At 33.9% G+C, this 20,128-nt stretch overlaps 2 long non-coding RNA genes across 3 annotated transcripts; one reads left to right on the top strand and one right to left on the bottom strand.

Annotated features, from left to right (window-relative positions):
- Positions 1-1,822: 1,822 nt before the first annotated feature.
- LOC148270747 (uncharacterized) lies at positions 1,823-4,204 on the bottom strand. The gene is made up of 3 exons (XR_015825294.1): positions 4,079-4,204; positions 3,588-3,902; positions 1,823-2,821 (listed from the first exon to the last, which is right to left on the bottom strand). It is a non-coding gene; the product is annotated as an uncharacterized LOC148270747 (long non-coding RNA).
- An 11,721-nt stretch (positions 4,205-15,925) lies between these two features.
- On the top strand, positions 15,926-20,114 carry LOC148270746 (uncharacterized). Of its 2 annotated transcripts, XR_015825296.1 has the most exons (3): positions 15,926-16,056; positions 16,144-16,446; positions 19,876-20,114. It is a non-coding gene; the product is annotated as an uncharacterized LOC148270746 (long non-coding RNA). The 2 variants fall into 2 exon arrangements; XR_015825295.1 differs by lacking the exon at positions 19,876-20,114 and having other exon boundaries at positions 16,144-16,470.
- Positions 20,115-20,128: the final 14 nt, after the last annotated feature.

Raw genomic sequence — 20,128 nt, 5'->3', positions numbered from 1 at the left:
ATTTGCAACGTTTTTAAAGAAGTAAGGAGATTTATTTTTGTAGATGACACCGCACTGGTTATTTCCAATAAAAACCCATTAGAATCACAAGAGATATTGCAAAGTGATTTCAATAAATTGTTAAAATGGGCTCATGACTATGGTCTCATTATAAATGCAAAAAAGACTAAATGCTTATACATAAAATCTCCTCATGCCAAAAAATATGTTTTTTATTTATTTATTTATTAACATCCACGGCATAATTGCCTTTTACAAATTTATAATATAAACATATAAGGTTTGATATTTTTTAAACTACATATTTGCACTCAAAACTAAGGAACAATAATCAAGCCTAAAAATTATATAACATAATATTAAAAAAAAAAAAAAAAAGTTTAAATAAAACAAAAGTTTGAAATAAAAAGTATACGAGAACTTAAAAAATTAATATAAAAAGTAAATCAAATTTTAAACATAATAAGGTTTAAAATAAAAATATATATAAAAAAAAAAAACAGAAAATCATATATGAAGTAACTACATTAAATATGATTACTGCTCATCTTTGAAAAAGTTTATAAGGTTTGTTCTATAAGAACAATACCCCACATTAAATATATCCGATATGTGGGAACAACTATTGCCGAGTTCATGAAGTCGGCTCAATACGGCATTACAATCATACACTGTGCGTGAGTTACTACTGCAAAACGGTGGCACCCGCCTAGTTATCCTTCCAGGCACCCTGAAGTTGACGAGTGACAAAAGTTCTGGGCAATCCCATTTTGCCTAATATTATTGCTCATTGCACAAATTGCTTGCATGATGGTATTTCTAACACATGTAATTGTGAACTCATAGAATTTGTGGAGGAGTATAAGTATTTGGGTATTTTTATTGATCATAATTTTAAATGGGATCGTCATATATTTAAACTTTGTGATCGATTGCGGACTCTTGCGAGTACTTTTTATAAGTTATCTTTTATTTTGCCTAAAATCACTTAAAATTATTTATTTTTCTTTAGTAGAATCAATAATAAGATATGGTATAAAGTCGCGGGGACATTCGACTTAAACTAATATTAAAATGATCCAGGGTCTACAGTATTTTATAGTTAAGCGAATTGTACCTGCAGAGATTTACGAACAAAGAAGTAATAATGATCTCCTGTACAAAACAATCAAAACTCTGCCTGTTCGAGGACTACTGTGGCTTTGCATCATTTTGGAACAATTTAATAGTAATACATTCAAGTTTCCTCTCAAACATAACCATAATACACGCTTCACGTCCAACGATGGCTGGGTAGTACCAAAAGGATGTAATAAATATGGAAATAGAACTCTCAAATATTTAGTACCTAGAATATTTCATTTATTACCAAAAGAACTTAAATTTAACTCGCATTGTAACAAGAGCAAAATAAGAGAGTGTCTACTCGATCAAGAGTTTATATATGAATAGTAGCTTAGGTGTAAATATTTTATTTTTTCATATATTTTCTGGTATTTAAAAACTTAATTTAAATATTATTATTTGTATAAACATGTTTATTCTGATCTTTACGGCTGTTAATTTTTATATGTTATTCATTGTTTTTTTTATAAATGTAAATAATATTATTAAGTCAGTATAAATATAATCTTCACCAACAAGCTACAAAAAGTGGCTTGGTGGGATTTTAGTTTTAGTAAAAATATAACAAGTGATTTTTTTTTTAAATTGTAAAAAAATGTATAATTATGCTATTAAATAAAAAGTCAGCACTACTGTTAAATAACTTTAAAAAAAATAATACTTGGACATGATAATAAAACAGAATATTAAGGATCGCCGACCTATTGCAGGTTTAATTAGATATTTAGTTTTAGTAATTTCACAGTAAGAACTTTCTCACCAATGTGGTTTAATGAATGTCGAATAAAATCCTCTTTTATGGAAAACGTGTTTCTACAATCAGAGCATAAAAATGGTTTCTCACCAATATGAGTTAACGTGTGTCTTTTTAAAATAGATTTCAGAGAACATTTAAATTGGCACTCTGAGCATGAAAATGGTTTCTCACCTGTATGAATTAACATGTGTTCTTTTAAATTACGTTTCTGTGAACATTTAAATTGGCACTCTAAGCATGAAAATGGTTTCTCACCTGTATGAATTGACATATGTCTTTTCAGGCCACTTTTTATTGAACATTTAAATTGGCACTTTGAGCATGAAAATGGTTTCTCACCTGTATGAATTAATGTATGATTTTTCAGACCAGCTTTTAGTGAACATTTAAATTGGCACTCTGAGCATGAGAATGGTTTCTCGCCAGTATGAGTCAACATGTGTCTTTTCAAATTACGTTTTTGTGAACATTTAAATTGGCACTCTGAGCATGAGAATGGTTTCTCACCTGTATGAATTGACATGTGTTCTTTTAAATGACGTTTCTGTGAACATTTAAATTTGCACTCTGGGCATGAAAATGGTTTCTCATCTGCATGAATTAATAAATGATTTTTCAGACCACCTTTTAGTGAACATTTAAATTGGCACTCTGAGCATGAGAATGGTTTCTCACCAGTATGAGTTAACATGTGTATTTTTAAATTACCTTTCAGAGAACATTTAAATTGGCACTCTGAGCATGAGAATAGTTTCTCGCCAGTGTGAGTCAACATGTGTCTTTTCAAATAACGTTTTTGTGAACATTGAAATTGGCACTCTGGGCATGAGAATGGTTTCCCACTTGTATGAGTTAACATGTGTTTTTTCAGATCACCATTACGTGAACATTTAAATTGACACTCTGAGCAGGCGAAATATTCCGGGATTGCTTGTAAACCTAAAACAAAAGCAATAATAAAGTTTGGAACCTATTTAGATCTTTCAATAAACTAGCCAAAACGAATAGAGATAAAAAATATTTGCAGAATAAAACGAGCTTTATTGAAAAGTGAATGGGGTAAATTAGGAAAACTATCAATTTTATGTAAAAAAAAAAAAACAAGTTACGTTCCTTATTTATTTAACTGAGAGCTAGAATTTCTTTGAGATTTTTATTTTGTAATTTGATTATTCAACTATCGCCTCTTAACCGATTTAATTTGCAAACCATTATCATCATGCGAGTCTTCATGGTATAACTCGAGAGATCTCTTTAGCTAAGCGGTCCGGTAGGCTGGCAGGCCAGTTTTCTCCTATAATTTGTGGCAAGCAGTCGGATACTTAACATACAGCTTTATATTACTATATTACTGCATTGACCGTTAACTGTGTCAAGATGACCCTCATTTCATAATCTCATATTTGCTCTTTTTTATTTAGTAAAGAAATATAAATATATAAAATTAAATGCAGAAACGGGCGCAAAGTAATTTTATTAACTTTACCCGTCAAAGTCATTTTATTTTTATTTTAGGTCGTTTATTTTTCCATACATTTATTTACATAGAAATATAATTACAAAAATGCACTTAATAAAAAACATCTTAAAATAAGCTATAAAATAAATTGGAAAAATGCCCACTTCAGTAACTAATTAATTAAAACATCAGGAATTATGCAATGGGAGTGTTAGTCCTCTGCGTAATCTCAGAACAGATACTCACTCGAGGCTGATTCACGCTTACGAGAGGAATCCAAACATTCTTGTTTAATGTCGGGATAGTCAATATCCATCTCCGTAAATATAACAATATCGCTGGTTATCCTAGGCCGGCCAGGGCGGCCAGTACTGGTCCCCGGTTCAGCCTTCGCGGTAGCGACGCCCGGCTCCTCGCCGCTGCGGGGACATGACGCCCCCGCCCCCGGATGGAGAATATCTCCTTCTACATCGCCAGTCCCCGGTTCAGCCTTAATATTCACCGAAGCGATTTCCATATTTCTCATTCAAGTAAAGATACAAAGTAGAGCTTTGATCGATCCTGGAAGTTGAAAACACTCGATACATAAATGATGGGTTGAAACGAAGCTGCGTGTTTATGAATTTTGCCACGCTTGTTTATATGGACCGAACGCCCGTCATGTCGACTTGAACCAACACCTCTGATTAGACGCCGAGTAATGCTTCTACTCTACTGTGAAACATTAGGAAATTTACCCAAAGATGCTTCTTCGCTGGTGGGGATCATTCCGCGGTCCGTGGATTGTATTATGGGTGCACTTAACCAGGGATTAAGGCCCGCCAGACACAGTCAGCTGTCAGGCATGAAATGGCGGCCATTGCTAAACACTGCGGACAATGTTGCCAGTCCAAAGACCTTACTACGTACTTCTAGTTTGACGTAATAAATAATAACCTACTATTTCATAATATATTATTACTCAGGCTTTCTTATTTATATATTTATCAAATAAAAAAATTAAACCCTTTTTCTATGATCAACATAGCGACATGAAACAGTAAAAAATGGTGCACTTTAATTTAAAAAATGAAAAATCTGAAAAAACAAAATGATGATAAAAAAAGTGCAAAATTCGAAAACGTTTAATTTGACCAAATGAATCATATCTTCTGTTGTGAGGAACAATAATACAAGTTTATTTACTGACTAAACTCTTAATATTAATATGATTACTTTTATCATTATTAAATAATTCTATAATGTAATTTTTCACGATTGTCTTATAAAAAGCCCCGTTTTTTTTGTAGTCCAGTCAGTAAAATATTTATTGTGGTAAAACATAACACAATTTTTTTATGTATTTGTGTTACGACAGTATATTGTTCACGGTCTGGAAACATTACGCGGCTACGTCACGCATGCGCACAGGCGGGATGTTATCTTTTGGACGCAGTGCGATGTGTGCAAACTTGGTTCTACGCCCTTCTGGCATATTATAACTCTATGTAAATGTATAAAAAAGGATTTTTGGCATTCGTTGTATAAGGGGGTCCATCGATAATCTCAGTGAAGGGTATCGGGGCGAGTAATGTATGCTGATAAATGGTGCGATATCACTCGACAGCTCTATTCCTGAATAATAAGAAGTTGCAACTGACGGTTGCATGTGGCCAAGGCGGCTGTCGCCCGCCGCACCGTGCGTTCACCTCTAGCTGAGGCGCTCGTTCCCGGTTCGATTCCCGGTGAGATCGCGATAACTAAATACGACTTTTCTCAAGCCGGTAAGGCGGTAATGGGAACTCCCGGCCTGTTGCGGTGCTCGCTACAAACCGAATATATATTTGTTACTTACTTTTCGCGGCGATTTGTATGTAAAATCTTCGTTTACTCGTCTAGCAATATTGTAATTGATGTATTTATTATCCACTGGATGGGGACGCGCACCACCTGGCGCTTAACAGAAGAAGCACAGGTACAATTTATGTATTTCTATTAACCACCGCAAAATGGCACGCACGGTCGAAAAACCATAGAGTACAAAATTAAGACAGGACTAACCTATTTCTGAATTTAGAAGCATATTATTTATTTATTCATTTTTAGCTTGCACAAAATATAAATTATACAAATAAGGTATCCTCACTAGAGTTATCCGTTCCGAGAGTACTTACGAAGGTTCATCGATATACTTAGCGAAAGGTACTGGGGACAAGTAATGTACGTTGATAAATGGAATGACAAGGTTTATTAAAAAAATAACGGATTGCTGAAAAACTCGAAGCAAGTAATTTCTAAACATATTTTTATGTGACGCAAGGATCAATTGAAAGGTTTTAGTGTAATTTATTATTCTATAAACTGCTAAAATTTCAACAATGTTTGAGTACCTCACCCGATGACGTCATTAATGCGATACATCTGCAGACTCATGATGAGACAGATATACCGCTCGAGGATCTAAAGAAACAAGTCATAATGTCACATAAATCTGGCCCTCGAACAGGGACATGTACATTTATATTTAGAGTTCCTCCCTCTGTGCGACATTCCTTAATTTCTTTCTCCAAGTTGGCCATTGATTGGGAGCTACACAAAGTCAGAGACTGGGTCGATTACTTGAGATGTGGTCATTGCCAACTTTATGGCCACATAGCATCTCGATGCACTGCTGACTCACCTACTTGTTCCCACTGTGCCAAACTCGGACATAACCGTGATGCCTGCCCCAACCCTGACAAGTCTCCGATATGTGCCACGTGCAAATTCTTTAAGAAACCCGCCACCCACGTAACGGGAACTAGAGATTGTCCTGCCCGTCAATCTGCCGAAACAAAAGAATTGTCACGGATTAATTTTTTAGTCCAAAGTTAAAACGTCGGAATCTCGAACGTAGTTTCTCTATTTACTATCAAAACATTCGAGGCATAAACACTAAGTTAAATACCTTGAGATGTAATCTTTCTACAGGATGTAAATACGATTTTCTATTTTTTACGGAAACCTGGCTATCTGACAATATCATGTCAACCGAACTAGGACTAGCTGAGTATAATATATTTCGTTGCGATCGTTCAGTATCTTCAAATAAAAGACAAGGCGGTGGTGTCATGATATGTGTAAATAAATTGTATTCTTGTTACACCGTTGAGTCTTCTAGCAATATTGCAGATCAAATTATATTATGTGTTTCAGTTGGTTCCAAAAAAATGATTATCGGTTGTGTTTATATTCCACCTTCTTCGTCTATTGATACTTACAAGGCCCTCACAGAATTGGTAGAGTGAGTTTCCACTGATGCAGCTTCTGTGCTGATATGTGGAGATTATAATTTGCCTAAAGTATCTTGGATAATGATGGAAGTGGAGTTGAAACACAAAGCCCCAATACCCCTCAAACAGCGGTGGTAGTAAATTCATTTGCTTACATGAACATGTATCAATTAAATTTCGTAAAAAATTGTTCAGGATACTGTCTAGATTTGATTTTCAGTACTATACCTAACATTTCTGTATTAGAATCTATTGATCCTTTGTTGCCCATCGACAAGTATCACCCACCACTGGATTTAAATGTTACGCATGCCTTTAATATTGACTCACTTAAGCCTAACGAAAATGCGCATTACAAGTTTGATAAAGGTGATTATGATGGGTTAAACTTATATTTCTTGTCCTATGACTGGAGCACTATTTTTTCTTATACTGATATTAATGAGGCTGTAATTAACTTTAACCAATGTTTGAATGAAGCAATAAATATGTTCATCCCCAAAGCTAACTTTATCCGACCAAAGTTTCCAAAATGGTTCAGTCCGTATTTAAAAAACTTAATATTTGAAAAAAAAAGAAATCACAAATTATATAAATCAACTGGCAACCTAATAAATTACCAAATATTTTCCCAATTGAGAGAAATGGTAAAAGCAGAGACAAGAATCTGTTACAGTGTCTTTATTAGCAATACTGAGCAGATGATAAACGATGACCCGAAAAAGTTTTGGAGATTTGTTTCGGATAAGCGTAGCGATCACCATATACCGTCAATTATGTTCCTCAATGACGGACGAGCAACTAATGGTGCCGACATTGCAAATCTTTTTGCAACTCATTTTTCATCCGTTTTTGCAAATAATAATTCCTCATGCTGCGCTATCCCTTTACAATATTCAAATACTATAGATTTAAACAGTTGCACAATTTCTAATAATGATGTTTTATGTTCTATGAAAAAATTAACTAGTAAAAAGACCACTGGGCCTGATGGTATTCCAGATTTATTATTAAAAAATTGTAGCTACACTCTCTCTAAACCAATTTCATTCATGTTTAATCTCTCTCTGTCATCTGGTGAGTTTGCATCCTTATGGAAGATAAGTTATATAAGGCCTATTTTTAAATCAGGCGATAAATCTAATGTTAGCAACTATAGGCCTATTTCAACATTATCTTGTATCCCTAAAATGTTTGAAGCTATAATTGCTAGCAAAATCACGCCCATGTTTAAGAATATACTGATCGATGAACAGCATGGATTTAGATCTGCCAGATCAACCACCTCTAACCTGGTAGATTATACCCAGGCTATTGTCAAAGCACTCGAAAATGGTCAGCAGATTGATGTTCTTTATACAGATTTTTCTAAGGCATTTGACAAAGTAGATCATAAAATTCTCATGTATAAATTACATGCCTTGGGAATAAGAGATCCATTACTATCATTTATTAAATCGTATCTAACCAGTAGGACACAAAATGTTCGGATAAATAACTATTTATCAACCAGTATTGATGTTACATCGGGTGTACCTCAGGGTGCTCATTTGGCACCCCTGCTTTTCAATTTGTTTATTAATGATGTTGCTAAATCATTCTCTTACTCTCGTTTTTGACTCTTCGCGGACGACAACAAAATTCTCAAAATAATTCAAACTTTACAAGACTGCTTTCTTCTTCAATCAGACATTAACTCTTTTAACCGATGGTGTAAAGTCAATAAATTAGAACTAAATATTAAAAAATGCAAAATAATGTCATTTCATAGAACAAAACAACCGATTTCCTTCGAGTACCCATTAGAAAACTCCAAAACTGATGTAGTCAAGTCCATCAGAGATTTAGGAGTTGTTTTGGACTATAAACTGACATACAACGAGCATATAGATAATACAGTAAATAAATCACTGAAATTACTTGGCTTCATTAACAGAATATCCTCTGATTTTACTAATGTCCGTACAATCAAAACTCTTTATTGCTCAACTGTTCGCCCTCTTCTTGAATATGCCTCAGTGGTCTGGTCTCCATTCTATGTCAATCGCATAAATCACATTGAATCAGTCCAACATCGCTTGCTTCGAAAAATAGCGTGGATGCTTGGACTAGAGAGAGATAATTATTCTTATGCTGAAATAGAGTCAATGTTAAATATTTCTAGTCTACAAAAACGTAGAACTAATATTGACTCTATATATATGTTCGGCATACTAAATGGTATACAATGTCCATTACAATAGGCTTGACCGAATTTCGGTCAGTCGTGTCGAGCCGAAGAGGGCTGCAGAAAATAAAGACCGATGGAGGACGAGATGCGGGACTTTGCTGCAAACCAATCCCCAGGATTGAGACTGCAAAGAGGAAATTGCACAGCCATTGCAAATGCACTCACAGAGAACGCCCCAGGAAACAACGCGCCCAAAACTCCCACCCTGTGGGACCCCACAGGTGGTTTCTTACTCAACCGACGTAGGAATAAAACCGAAAATACGCAATAACTTCCGAACCGTAAAAGATAAAAATGTGCTGTAGCGGACGTAGATGTTCTTCTGGTCGATAGTGTGACATGTTTCATTAAAATATAGACGGGTGTCAAAACAATAAATCTTGTTTTAAGAAATCGGGTTGCAAACAGAATGGCCAGTGTGTAATAAAATTTGAACGCGAAGTTTGTCCTTTTTTTCTTTTGTCGATCGGAAACAAAGGGAGACGTACACATTGTTTGTCGCTGAGGGACATCCGCACCTAAGAACGCCAGTCGAACCCTGATATAAGTGACGTCATAAAAGAAAAGTATTTGGGGAACAATTGTAAACGTCGCCTTAAGCACCAATAAATGTAGAAAGTCACAGGACATTAAAACGGAGAAATTACGTTAAGGAATGGTACTGTCATTGTTCGGATAAAACAGAGAAATATTTTTAACTGCTCCATATATTTTGGTAAAGAAATATTCCGAATCCTAATCAATACGCCTATAGTCGTATCCAAAAATAAATTAAACTTTAGTGATTAATATTTGTAGGCCTAAATCGAATTAACTAATTAAATTATAACTCATTAGGCGAATCACTCACTTGACATGCTTATCTTGAGACAATTATATAATGTATAATATAAGGTAGTAGTTAATAAGATAAGGTAGTAATAAAAATATTAATATTTGACTGATTTATATAGCGCTACTTTTGTGAAAAAGCGCCTTCGAGCCGCTTACCATTAAATACTTAAACGTAAGCTATATAAACCGACACATTATATTCTGATGTAAAATTTAGGATATGAGATTACTTTTAGATGTGCTTTTATTTTACCAAAAATTTATAAATAGAAGAAGAATTGTTAAAATAACTAATTCATTTGAATGTATCCTTTAATAAATTATTATTGTAGGTAGCGTAAATAAAATTGTCTGGCCCAGAAAAAACCTCGATGAATAATATCATGGAGGCTATTAGGCTAATTAGATCAACAAGTAGTTTTAGTCTACCTAATTAATAAGAAGAAATGAAGAATTCGGGAATTATTGTACGAAATGTAAATGTATGTGTAAACCGCCATGTCTAAGAAAAAATAGAAGATACGCACATCATGACGAGTAGCGAGAGCTGAAGAAACGTTAGGGGCGGGGCTACAACTGGAACAGCTCCAGCGCCATATTTAACCTACGATGGTCGGAGGACACCATCGAAAAGGAAGGCCCCCAGTCTGGACTGGCGGAGAGAGGGTGAAAGAATTTCGTATAAAATACGCCATATGAATGATGAGAGATATTCGAGAAGGACGATTCGAAGGAGGAAATATTCCCCGAAGGAGTCGTGACGTCAGAGTACAATTCGCGATGTAATATCTCGAGGCGCCAAGTTCGAGTAGCCGGTCACGGGTGACACCACAACCCCCTCTACAAATGCCACGGTACTCGCATAGAAAAATCCAATATGGCGATGATTCTTAGGCGATGCATGACGGTGCATCTATGTGCATGCGCAGTACAGTTTGTATTGGTTTTCGTGTGGTTTTTATCGTGCGCCACGAGACGCTCGCAGGGGCAACTTATAAACCTGGGCACATCGATACATGACAGCAAAAATTTTATTGTCTTTGAATTTCATAGAGTTTTAACCATCGAAAAAAAAGAAGATTGGAAATTCGATCAACTGAGAGCTGAAATTAGATGTGTATTATTTTCATAGATTGTCTATTACAGAAAAATTCTTCTTTCTTTTTACAGAATAATACATCCGAAAAATACGCATTTTTATTTTTTGTAATTAAAATATATATAGTAAATTAGAACAACTTATAATATGGAATATATGTGAACAATAATATTAAGGAAAATACAAAAATAACATTTGATACTTTTTAAAATGTATTATTAAGTGTTACAAATATAATCTTTAAACGGGATAGCGATTAAAAATAATTGGAAAAAAATGCGATTTATACATAAACATATTAAAATAAGAATTATACATAAACATATTAAAACAAGTATACATATACAAAAATAATAATTATATATGTACAAAAATTATATTATAACTAGGCGGCTACCTACACTGATATATTTCGAAACACCACGCATCTCGGCTTCGCCATGAATTTCTTCTAAAACAATTTCGTCACGTGACAAAGTCGCCCCTGAGTAGCGCCTGCTAACGTCACTTAACAAAAACATCCTCGTTTTTATTACAATATTTCGGCTACGCCATGAATTTCTTAACGTCACAGTCACCCTTGAGTAGCGCCTGCTAACGTCACTTAACATAAACATTCTCGTTTTTATTACAATATTTCGGCTACGCCATGAATTTCTTATAAATAAATTTAGTTACGTCACAAAGTCATTTCCTGAGAAGCAGCTTCTGACATAAATCTACAAAAATATCGTCATTTTTATTGTGCTTTTTCTGATGCGTAGCTAATAAAAAAAAATACAGCGCTCCATATTCTAACCCAACCTATTCAAATAGTTCTTAAATAAAACCTTTTGAATAAAATAATTAAATAGGTTATAAATCGTCGATTTCATCTAATATTTGAAACGTATTTAAAAATAAATAAATAATATAATATATCAACAAATAGTAAAATATGAAAATACTGAAATTGATACTCTGCTATTTTGCGGCTGATGAAAAAACGCCACCAATTATGAGACTTCGAACATAATACCTGGGGCGTTGCGCGTGGACACATTTTTAATTCAATTTTCGTGCTACCTGTCTGTCGTTTACCTAGCAACGGCAAATAATTCTAAGAATTTCACCCAACTCGGCTGCCGGCTTACAATAGCAATGCAAGCTCGGCCGACGAAGCTAATTCAGCGGTAGCGACCTGGATCACCCCTAAATGCAGTATCTATGTCACTTATGACATATTCAAATCCCGAACACATCGTAAACAGACTCTGATTTTAGTACTACGAGTCCCATCTGGCGGTAAAAATTGTAAGCCATGGCAGTGCTCTACAGCATTTTCCAATATTCATATAGTATAGGTGCGAATCCCAGATAAAAATAGACATCATTTAGAGCTTTCATGGACGCACCACAGGTGACGTTAAAATTTCCAAAATATAATTAATAACTTAGGAATCGGTCTTAAAAGACCACTTTAAGCTGTAGGAAGATTGAAAGAAAAATATTTTTTTCCTTTAGTCATTTGTCCTCACGCAACCTCCACATTAAATACTGCTGAATAATGCCCCATATAATTTATCTTAATTTTAATTGTAATTATATACATTAATTAAGTATTTAGGTTATTCATATTAGTTATAAGTTTTTCTGTAGTTAGTTCACATAAAAAAATTGTAAATAAACCAAAGGTCATTGTAAAAAATAAAAAATAATAATATATGTATATTGTGTGTAGTATTATATGAGATTTAGTATTATATAACTAGGTAAGATTTATTATTTAAAAAAAAAAAGGAAGGGAAGGAAATGTATTATGTTTAAAAAAAAAAGGAAATAAAAGGCTAATATATAAATTAATAATATCCACATTGTATCATATGGTTACTATGAAGAAAAAGGTTGGCTTGGGCTTGGGTTATACAGCCAATAGGAGGCAAGGTCCAACCCCACCACAGAGCCCTAGGTAGGGCACTATATAAGTAGTACAAGGAAAAATAAGGGTCTCTTGCTTCCTTGCATTACCGGCAGCCACACTGAAACGTGGGGGCTCTCTACAAAGACGTGGAAACTCTGGCCCTGGACATCCGAGCCAACGGACAATTGCTGCCAGCAAGCTCAGGCAGACGCAACATAGCGACCGATCCAAAGGAGCCTTCAAGGACCCAGTGCCACCATCACAGCCTGCCACGTCCAGCCAAATTCTACCCGCAACAGATACAACAGTATTCAGTCAACAGCTTCACACACGCCTTCAACAGTAACTTGTGGCAAACAAATACAGGTTTCCTTCTTAAATTACTTATAAAATACCGGTTGTTAATTTTAAGCTAATGTTTACTGACAATTTATTCGAACACATTGATATATAACTTAATTAATTGTATTATTTCTTTTTAACTCTCGTGTAAATGTTTTTTTTTTTTTTTTCTCTTGTTTCTCTTAACTGATATAATCTGTAAAATAACTACATTCTGTCTTCTTTCTCTCCTCCCTCACTACCATTTCTCTACTTGCAAAGGTCTAAGATTACATTTTAAATAAATATTTGTTTCATAAAGAATTTAGTACATTCATCACGCCTCGAGCTGGTCAGAAATTTAGTATTGGGTGAGTTCGGGTCTCATGCAACTTAATGGTCTCATGCTACAACGGTAGACTCACTCGTACTAGATTAAATTGGGTTCCAACCCGAGGTTGACGAGCAAGAAGAGTGATGATACGCTCCATATTCTACCCAACCTATTAAAACAGTTCTTAAATAAAACCTTTTGAATAAAATAATTAAATAGGTTATAAATCATCGATTTCATTTTATATTTGACACGTTTTTAAAAATAAATATATAATATAATATATCAACAAATAGTAAAATATGAAAATACTGAACGTGTTTTATTATTGAATTACTCTGCATAATTTATGGTCATTATTAAGTTTTTTTGTCTATTTGAAATGTTAACTAGTGTTGTAGTGGTCAAACTGACATTTGGAAAACAAAGTGACCAACAAATAAATATTCAATTCTATGGTGACCAATCACACTTATGTACGAATTTCTAAAGTGATAATTTTATTTAACAAACCAAATAACGGATTCTATTCAATTGGAACTGTAAAATATGGTTATGATTATTAAAAATATTTTTTCGGCACTCTACACATTTTGGAAATCATTTTAGATTAAATATCACGGCAAATAATTATTTTGTTCTAAAAATATATGATTAGGTACGTCTTTAATTTAATCTAGAAATTAAACGTCAAAATTTTCGCCTTTGAAAAATTGTAATCGACCCGTGACAAAATACAAATAATAACAAAATATCGCCAATAGTAATTAAACCTAGATGTGCTAAAGATCTGAATGGCCAAATTATATTATTTATTATTATTAGAATCATTGACATGACATGTATTTCAACCGTAGCTACATTCACATTCCTTTATTTCTGAATAAGATGCACGCGAGTTCAACTGTTATGTTTTTCTATGGTTATGCCTACTGCCATCTGTCATGTATCAAAGTGCCCAGGTTTATAAGTAACGCCGATACCTTTTACTGAGAATATCGATAGACCCCCTTATTCAACGGCAAAAATCCTTTTTATACATTTAAATAGAGTTATAATATGCCAGAAGGCGCGTAGAACCAAGTTTGCATACATCGCACTGCGTCCAAAAGCCGACATCCCGCCTGCGCGCATGCGTGACGTGGGCGCGTAATGTTACCAGACCGCAACACAATATACTATCGTAACACAAATATGAGATAATTTTGTGTAATGTTTTACCCATAGAATTAAGAATAGTCCAGAAGGAGCGTAAAATCACATTTGAATACGTCGCACTCTGTCTAAAAAACTGCTCCACTTTCACCGCGCGCATGCGTAAAGTCGCCTCGTAATGTTGCCAGATCGCAAAAAAATATAATCATAACACAAATGTAAGATGAAAAGTTCTCTTAAATTTTACTGTACACGCGAAAAAAACTATTGATACAACAGAGTAGATAGGGAAGGGGTTATTAAATAAGAGTAATTGAATTAATGAACTTTGAACTTAAAAAATGTAACAAATTTTATTTCACATAAAGCGGATATTCATGTCATGTTAAATAATATATGATAGGCAAAGTAGCGCAAAAATTTGACTACCCTGGCAACACTAACAAATGAACATTTTGTTTTCTTTGACAGATGGATTGTAATGCATTTGCTACCCTCACATGTGTTTGCTACTCACACATGAAATGTGATCCCATCCTGTTTCTTTAAGATTCCAGCAGTATTTCTTTACATTAAAACCACACAACACGGCATAGTTTGATTCAAATCCGGAGTTGCGACTAAGCGACGTCTACAAAGAAAGTAATGGGTCGAAACATAAAACTACTCCTTCAAGAGTAGTTTAGTCGCCTTCTGTTTGATGCGCGTATGATGCGGTTTCTGGACTATTCTAAATTCTATGGTTTTAACACAAAAAATATTTTGATGAATAAATTTCAAAAAAATACAGGCACATTTGTTGGGCAAACGTAAAAAATAACATTAAAGAACCATTTCATAATGACAATAAAAGCAATAATAATAATCGGCTTATTGCATACCGCTTTTTTGTGAAAAATCACCTCAAGGGCGATTTTTTTTACAATATTCTAGTTTACACATAATCGTACCATAGAAGATAATGTATTATACTTCACAGTTGTAAAAGGTAGATAACTACACGTCTTAGAGCTACGGTTGGAAATTTTACCCCCATTTACATTTTACGAAGAGTGAGTATAAAGTCAATAAATAAACTTACATCTCTGCATCCATTTAAGCCAATTTGTATTGTTATTGTTCCTCACATCAGAAGATATTATCCATTTTGACAAATTTAATTCTATTGAATTTTGTACTTTTCTGTTTTATGATTTGAGTCGCTACGATGATTATTAGAAAACGGTTTGAATTTTTGATTTGAAAAATATAAATAAGAAAGGCTGAGTAATAACATATTATGCAATAGTAGGTTATTATTTAATTTTTCACTGTAAAGAAAGCACGTCACACTTTAAGTACGTTTTAAGGTCTTTGGACTGGCAACATTGTCCGCAGTATTTCGCAATGGCCGCCATTTCGCGCCTGACAGTTTCCGACGAGCCTTAATCCATGGTTAAGTGCACCTGTAATAAATTACACGGACCGTGGAATGATCCCCACCAGCAAATAAGCAACTTTGGGTAAATTTCCTAATGTTTCACAGTAGAGTAGAAGCATTACTCGGCGTCTAATCGGAGGTGCTGGTTCAAGTCGAAATGACGGGCGTTCGGTCCGTATAAACAAGCGTGGCAAAATTCATAAACACGCAGCTTCATTTCGACCCATCATTTTTGTATCGAGTGTTTTCAACTTCCAGGATCGATCGAAGATCTATACTTACTGAGAAATATGGAAATCACTTCGGTGAATATTAAGGCCGAACCGGGGACTGGCGATGTAGAAGGAGATATTCTCCAACCGGGGGCGGGGGCGTCATGTCCCCGCAGCGGCGAGGAGCCGGGCGTCGCTACCGCGAAGGCCGAACCGGGGACCAGTACTGGCCGCCCTGGCCGGCCTAGGATAACCAGCGATATTGTTATATTTACGGAGATGGATATTGACTATCCCGACATTAAACAAGAATGTTTGGATTCCTCTCGTAAGCGTGAATCAGCCTCGAGTGAGTATCTGTTCTGAGATTACGCAGAGGACTATAAAGCTTGGGTTTCCTAGGACAGCGGTGCCCGTATTTTAACGGCCGTAGTGAACATTAATGCGGTTGACAGCCGTCGTAACGGTGACTAGAAAGTGGTTTCCTATAAAAATGGTGTTGATAACACCGTTAAAAAATAAAACCACTCTCTAGTCACCACTACGACGGCTGTCCACCGCATCACCGTTCACTACGGCCGTTAAGATACGGGCACCGCTGTCCTAGGAAACCCTAGCTTTACACTCCTATTGCATAATTTCTGATGTTATAATGATTTCGAAAAAAACCTTCTTAGACTTGATTAAGATGCTATTTGTGTTGGAAAGTATTGTAGGAAAAAGACAAGGATGAAAATCTTCGTTTTATATGGGTAAGGTCATTAATCGATATCTTCCCATGATAAATAATTAGGCAAATTTAACTTTGAGTCCTATTTTAAAATTATTCCAGATACGATTCTTGATGTCTTCCTTCTCTGTTTCACTTGAATTATTCTGTTTCTTTCTTACAATGAATTTTAAATAGGAACGCAAGTTATATTATATAATATGTCGTGGTTACTCAAATAACTCAAATGGGACAGTTTATATACATTTATAAACAAATAGTGAAACATTCATCGTTAAATTTGATTAGCACAGAAATGTATTTTTTTAAATCATTAAACTTCCTTAAGTGGGACACTGTAAACGAAAGTCTTCACTTAAGTAAAATATATTGTTGCTCTGCATAAATCTAATCTGACAAAGGAGACGTTTCTAGCTTCCGCAAGCCTTTCTCATTGAATACTTCTTCATCTCAAATAATATATCCCGATTTGATTTCCATTCATTTACCCAGTTATTTACAGAAAACGGAACTCAAGATGTTGTAGAGTGGAGTTCGAACGTCGGACCTCTGATTCATGAGTTCGAGACACTAACAACCCGGTTCGATTTTAAATTAGTTTTTTAATTTTATTACGAATTTAGTTGAATATAAAAATAATGATTACTCACCGTACTTTTAATTTATTTTATATATTAAATTTTAAATAAAAGTATAAAACCATTACAAACACTCCCCTAAATCGCTCAAATGCGTTTTGTCACCAGCCGTCTTGTAATACGGATTAGTACTTCTTATAATATTACATTAGTAAAAATGTAAAATAATTTACTTTAATATTACTAACGTAAAATAACACTAGTAAAATAATATAAATGGTTACTTAAATAGGGAATTGTTTAGTAATATTCTAAATCGTATTAACGATAGATCCGATAGTGTACTGTCAGTTCCAGGATGCAGAACTAAGTTCGCGCAGAGGCACTCCTTACATGTTGGTCCGAGATCCTTCAATCTTCTAACTAAGGAATTACAAAACTTTAAATCACTGGTACAGTTTTAAGTAGGTTTGAGTTCTTGGATTAACATGGAAGGAACAAATAGACACCCTCTTTAAAAAAAATGAAAAAATAAAATGCATACTGCAAATAAATCCTGTCGTAATATCAGCATATGTTATTTTTTTTATTTATTTTTTATTTATTAATAAAACATATAAGACATGAATATCATGATATTATATTCCCAGGAGTTGTACGAGAAAACTCATTTGGGACGGTACATAAAAAAAATAGTACATTTTTTGTAACAATACATAGTATACATTTAAACAATAAAAATTTAAACAAATTTTAACAATCTATGAACTTAATATTAAAAAAGAAAAGAAAAACATTTAAACATTCTGTGAAATTAATATTAAAAAAGAAAATAAAAACATTTAAACATTCTGTGAACTTAATATTAAAAAAAGAAAAGAAAAACATTTAAACCTAAAACACAATATATAGACTATTCACAGAAACTGAGCTAAAAACTATCACTTTCAAAAAGATTCAAGAAATAGGTCTTCATTTCTGGTCTTTGAGATTTACCACTCGACATTTCACTTTTAAGGTCATCAGGCAGTTTATTAAATTGTATACGACCAATGTATTCCAGAGACCTTTTGCCGAACTTCGTGGAACAAAATTTAGAAATGTGAAGATGTCGTGTATTATAGTTGTGAATTTCATGATTAAATGTAAGTTTTAAATTTGTGTGAGCAGAAAAGTTTATGATGTTTGAAATAGTGTTAGTGATGTCATACAGTGCCATTACCTTGAAAGGAAGTATTTTTGTGTTACGATAAATATCCTTGACATGGGAATCCCATTTCAAACCAAGAATGCTTCTCAGAGCTCGGTTTTGAAGAACTTGAATCTCAATTAATTTTCTTTTTCTTATATTTTCTTTACATGACCTAACTGACCTCTACGACTGAACTGTACAAAAAAATACACCAGTTTGACATAAACTACTTGACTAAAATTGAGACCTTAAAAATTGTGCACAAAATAACACTGGGAAACATACAAGACGACGACATAATATTAGTCAAAAATGCTGACATACACAAATATAACACCAGACAACAACAACACTATCATATTGAAAAAGCAAAGACAAACACGGGACAGTCAAAAATACTACATAATGGACTTAAACACTACAACGAACTACCTTACTACTTGAAAACTTTTACTAAAGACAAATTTAAAATCAATCTGAAAAAGCACATGATGACTGAACTAAATAGACAAGACGAGACATAAAATGACTAGACAATATTAAATTTCTAATGTAACCCTAACGGGTTTTTTAAAACTATAAATAAATAAAATAAAAAATATTTTAAAAAATGGTCATGTTTATGTGCTATCATCTTATTAATAATTAAAAAAGGAATAGCCCACGCTCAGACGCTGAAGTCTTTGTGGGCATTTTTACCAATTTATGTTATAGCTTAATTCTAAGATGTATAGTTTCCAAGTGTGTTTTGTAATTAAATTTCTATGTAAATATACGTATGGAAAAATAAGCAAATAAGAAAAAAATAAATTAAAAAAAATATGACTCTGAGGGGTTAAGCTAAAACCATATTTGTGCCCGTTTCTGCTTTTAATATTGTATATTTATATTTCTATACGAAATAAAAAGGAACAAATATGAGATTATGAAATGAGGGTCATCTTGAAACAGTTAACGGTCAATGCAGTAATATGTTCGTTGCACGACCTCTCGAGTGATACCATGAAGACTCGCATGCTGATAATGGTTTGAAAATTAAATCGGTTAAGAAGCGAGAGTAGAATAATCAAATAACAAAATAAAAATCTTAGAGAAATTCTAGCTCAGTTTAATAAATAATGAACGTTACTTGTTATTTTTTTATATAAAATTGTTAGTTTGTATGATTTACACTATCCATTTGTTAATTTTCAATGAATATCTTTTTATCTCTATTCCTTTTTGCTAGTTTATTGAAGGATCTAAATGGGTTTCCCCTTATTATTGTTTTTGTTTCAGGTTTACAAGCAAGCCGGAAATATTTCGCCTGTTCAGAGTGTCAATTTAAATGTTCACGAAAAAGAAATTTAAAAGAACACACATTAACTCATACTGGTGAGAAACCATTCTCATGCTCAGAGTGCCAATTTAAATGTTCGGTGAAAGGTATTTTGAAAAGACACATGTTAACTCATACTGGCGAGAAACCATTCTCATGCCCAGAGTGCCAATTTAAATTGCCTTCTCTGAAAGATATTTTAAAAGACACATG

The sequence above is a fragment of the Micrasema longulum genome, unplaced genomic scaffold (genome assembly GCF_059751315.1).
Source record: "Micrasema longulum isolate JH-2025_06_02 unplaced genomic scaffold, ASM5975131v1 h1tg003474l, whole genome shotgun sequence".
Taxonomy (NCBI): Eukaryota; Metazoa; Arthropoda; class Insecta; order Trichoptera; family Brachycentridae; genus Micrasema; species Micrasema longulum.
This window is presented reverse-complemented; position numbering and strand designations above follow the sequence as displayed.